This window comes from Triticum dicoccoides, chromosome 4B, assembly GCF_002162155.2.
Source record: "Triticum dicoccoides isolate Atlit2015 ecotype Zavitan chromosome 4B, WEW_v2.0, whole genome shotgun sequence".
In the NCBI taxonomy this organism is placed as follows: domain Eukaryota; kingdom Viridiplantae; phylum Streptophyta; class Magnoliopsida; order Poales; family Poaceae; genus Triticum; species Triticum dicoccoides.
The window spans coordinates 30,769,536-30,774,787 of NC_041387.1; positions in this window are offsets into that span (position 1 = coordinate 30,769,536).

Here is a 5,252-nt window from a genome sequence, read left to right on the forward strand (position 1 = left end):
AGAAGCCGAGGGGGTGGGCGTGGGATTAACTGCGCACGATGCCCCCACGCCACCCCATGATCTCCCTCACGAAGTTACTGCACGCAGTAACGATGTGGGAAAACTAACCGTCCACGGCCGCAGCGGATTCGTTCGTATGCCGAGGTACGGTAGTGGCGGGCCCCACCTGACGGCACGTCCCGTCGCGCGCGTGGGCAGGCAGAGTGTCCTCTCTACGTGGCGCCACGCGATAGGACCGCCCCGATGGCCGCGGGGAAGCGTATCAGGCACGCCGCCTGGTATCCCGCCGCGACTTTCGAGCGCGGCTCTTCGCTAAAACATCCAACCCTCGACAGTCGGCCCAAGGGAAGACGGCAGCCGAGTTCCAGAGTCCGCTCCGGGAAGGATGAAACTGTTGAAGCCCCACAATGCAGCGACCACAGGGCTTCACCAGCTTCGGGGACTACTGTCGGAGTATTGGGCCACGGGTAGGCTGACCCGAGTCCCAGGACCTTTCAAGACGTCGGGGCAGGCCGCGCCCCTCGAGCCGAGTCCCAGGAGCGACTCCAAGGCAAGCCGACTCCGAGCTGGCGACCTCCAGAAGGGCCGACTATGGAGAGTCGGCCCATGACTCCTCCCTTGTCCCGAAGTACGACGTGGGGTACGGTCACGGTGTGGCCGTTCCCCTCCCCCCCTTGCTTATGAAGGGCTGGCATGGCTACAGTGAGCCGTATCGCTGGAGGATCTCCGGTGAGGGGCGGCACTGTTGCCATGCCTGCCCTGACCTCAGCTACAGTGCGCCACATACTGTGCCCACGACGCCGGCCTGTACGGCCCGAAGACGGCGGGGCCGCCTGTCAGTGGGTGTGCCGAAGGCGGCCTGGGCGCCCCGAAGACGGACCTATGGGAGTCGGCCCCCCAGGAGTCGGCCGACTCCTCCCAGGGCCCCACGAGCCATTAACCAGATAGGATGGGGAATGGCGACAGTGATCGCCCGATAGACGAAGGCACTATTGCCACGACCCAATGACCAAGCCTGCGTCATCAAGGGTGCCGCTACAGTATCAAGCCTGTCCGCGGGACCCGCCAGTCGGTGGGCCCCAGAAGCCGGCAACGGCGGCCTGAGAGACAGACGGCTGGGACCCGCGCCCAGCCGGATTACTATTGTACCCCCGGGGGGTAGGCCTATATAAACCCCCCGGGGCACCCATGCAAAGGGTTCGGACCTAGATAGAGATAGACCAGATAGCACAGGGAGGAAAGAGTTAGCCCTGCCCTCTCCAGCCTCCCGAAACAGCTCCAGGAGCACCATTGTAGTCACTTTGCCTTAGTGATCATGCGGAGACCCCACAGAGCAGCAGTAGGGGTGTTATCTCCTAGGAGAGCCCTGAAGCTGGGTAAGTTCCGCTGGCGTGCATGTCTTCGCCTCATCCCGCTTCCAGGCACCGGCGACGTTCTACTCGCTCCCACCATGATAAGCCATCCTTTGGCATATGTCGTACCCAACCCCCGACAGGTTAGCAACAGATCCGCACGACCTTCGACCGATCCTTCCGCTCGTCCCGCTGCGTCGTTCCTCCCGCTTCCACTGATTTTTTCCTTCTCTCAAAAACCGTAGTAAATTGCTAGTGGTTTTTTCTGGTTTTTCGCTGCATAATATGAAAAGAAAATAAAAGTGCCTGAAATAGGATTCGAACCCAGGTCTATGTAATACCTATCGAGCCTAGTAACCATCTAAGCCACCTTTTGTTGTTGTCTATTGTAGAATGACAATGTTATTTGAACCTTTCTTATTTCTGCCATATCAAAAGAAAAAATAAAGTTTGGCTTGGTAACTTTGGTAATGACCAGCGTGGTAACTATGGTATGAGCAACATGATAACTATACCATGATAAGGGTGATAACTATAGTACGAGAAGGTTAAAAGCATGGGAAAGTATGGTAATTTAACATAGAAATTACCGATGAAAATGTTTGAAAAAAATTCCCTTGGATGAAAGATATCATGATGTTTAAAATGTAAGATATTAGTTATCAAATCTGTGATGTATACATTATCATGCTTTTTACATAGAAATTACCGGGTGTATATTTTTCAACAAAAAAAATTCAGGTCAAAAATTATAATGGCGTTTGTATGTGAGTTATCAGCTTAGTATGTGTCTATTAACAAGCTATTTACATATAAATTACCGGGGTTGCCCCCCCCCCACCCCTCGCCACAGTCGCCACATTTATCAGGCTCGGGTACATAAATTATCAAGTCTGTGATGTGTGAGTTATCATGTTATTTGCATAACAGTTATCATGGTATGATTCAACAACTCCTCCCACCCTACCCCGCCGATAAAGTAATTAGGATTGGGTACATAATTTATCATTTCTACGATGTGTGACTTATCATGTTATTTGCATAGAAGTTACCGTGGTATGTTTCAATGACTCCCCCCAACCCCAACCCACCGGCAAAGTTACCAGGACTGGGTACATAATTTAATGTCTATGATGTGTGAGTTATCATATTATTTACATAGAAGTTATCGTGAAATGTTTCAATGACTCCCCCACTCCGGTCCCTCCGACAAAGTTACAAGGACTGGTACATAATTTATCATGTTTACGATGTGTGAGTTATCGTGTTATTTGCACAAAAGTTATCGTCGTACGTTTCAACGACACCCCCACCCCGACCACTCCGACAAAAGTTATCAGGTCTACCATGTATGAGTTATCATGTTATTTGCACAGAAGTTATCGTGGCATGTTTCAGCGACTTGCCCCACCTCCATCCTCGCCGACCAAGTTATCAGGACCGGGGTACATAAGTTATCAGGTCCGCCATGTTTGAGTTATCATGTTATTCACACGAAAAATTTACTGGGGTATATTTCATCACCCCCCCGGCGGTCGATAAAGTTACCAGGACCTGGGTGCATGCATACGTTATGAGGTATGCGATGTATGAGTTACCATGTTATTCATACAAAAAGGCATCGAGGGTACGTTTACACTAGTTCTGTTTAGGGTCAAAAATGCTACCACGATATTTGTACATAAGCTATCAGATTTGTGGTGCGTATAATTATCAGTCTCACTAAAGAGAATTTGCCGAGGGATGACACACGAGAAAAAGACCGATGTCCGAATTCTACAGAAGCAAAACATTTATTTCTCTAGAAAATATTCATCGCTACAAAAAAGAGACATGCGGAATACAAAACACGTTGCGTCAGTCCTTTAAAACACGCTTCATCATGTTTTAACAAGTTTTTTAGGGTCAAAGTTACCACATGTGAGGACTTAGGTTCTCACTCACCGCAACAATTTCTGTTCATTTAAAAATGTGTGGAAAATATAGAACGTATGAGATACAGGCCTTAATTTTTCTCAGAAAAAATCATTCGAGGGCAACGACTCGATCCATATTGAATGGGAACAGAATCTGTTTTTAGGAATGTACAAAATTGACTTAACTACTAATCAACCACAAGAACTACTCAGAGCAGATGGTTACTACGACATTTCCACTTGTGAGGTCAAGGGATCGAATCCTAGTTCCTTCACTTTTTGGCTTAGCGAGCGCCCAGAATAAAAATGACGAGAGCGGTAGTGGGCCGTGAATCTCGCCAGGTGAACTGGGCTGGGCCGTGGAATGAAACGTGGGCGTGCGGGAAGGGAAAGGAGCGAGCGATCCCAGTCAAAGTCAAGGCGTGCGGGAAGGGAAAGGAGCGAGCGATCCCAGTCAAAGTCAAGGCGTGCGGGAAGGGAAAGGAGCGAGCGATCCCAGTCGTGCGGATCTATCGCAAACAGACAGTGTATTTAGATTTCTCGTTTTAAAAAATTCACAGGCAGCTTGGGCTGGAGGCGGGCGTCATTGTGCAAAAGGAGCCCCGACGCACGCTAAGCACAAGATTTCCATCAAACGGCTGACAAAGAAAGGATACAGGGATTCACAAACATAAGTGGATTCACAGGATACGACGCCATTAACAATAGCTGGTTACACCGATAAGTCGTACCCCTCCATATCTCAAACAAATGCACGCGGCAGCACCTCATGGACCGGTTCTAGGCTGTAAAAAATGTAAAAAAAACTGAGAAAAGAAACAGACCAAGAATTAGAATATTTAGTATGACAGAGACCTAATCAAAATTGAAACAAACAGAGCATGCATGCATATGCAATTATGCATATACAAGCTATGAGTGCACATGAGCACCTCAATTATATGCACTATGACACTGGACATCTGCGACGTTGACTCGTAAAACAGACATCGTATCCGTCCGCGGGTTTGGGAACCAATTTGTAGACACTGATGCGGGAGCCAATCATCCAACCATAACCGCAAATGCCCGCCACAGTCTTTCGTTAAACATGCTAAACATCGATCAATTAAAGAAAAAAAATGATACAACACATCGCTGTTTTGGGGAGGGCAGGGCGGCGAGGCTGGCACGGTAGTGTCGCCGACGCCAGCAGGCGCTTAGGCGGGCGTCGAGGTTGAAGAAAATGAACAATAACAATTTCAGAAGGTTGAAGAAGTTGATTTGGCCGTCCATCTTGCATCAGACGGCTCACAACGACTTAGATTTAGCCGATTCCTTTTTATCAATTGAGCTAGTATAGCAATTCCTGATAGAGATACATTTCTATCACACCCAAACCAAACCAGTATACACGGGGCGACCACATTGATCGACATATTTCTCCACGCATTTCGACATCCGACCAACCCGTGGAGCTCAATCATGGTACTAGCTGGATCATGTGACCCAATGGAAAAGGCACGCAACGAACGTGGCGGCAAGAATCAACACGGGAGGACACTAGCACCCAACCGAGCTGACAGCCGCGAATCGCAAAGCGTACTCACTCACTCCCACGGTTCACTGAAAAACCTGGGGCAGTCCACGACCCAAAAGCATCTACAGCCCGACTTTACAAATCCGGTCCTCAAACGCGCGCCGCGTTCGTAAACAGTGACTATGTCTTAAATTAGTCGTTCTGTATCCGCCTCTCTCATATTTCAAACCTTAGATCCGTACCATACATGCAAAAACAATCCTACATACTACATACTACGTACTACCCTAACTACTTTTCGTCGTCGAAAATATCCACGACCTCATTCATGTAGGTGATCTACGCGTTCTCTACGGCCTGCTGCGCCTCCATCTGCTGCTGGCGACGGCGTCTGGCCTCCGCATCCGACTCGGATCGAAGAGAATTAAGGATGGTCTGCTGCTCCGCCTGCAGATCCGTGTTGCC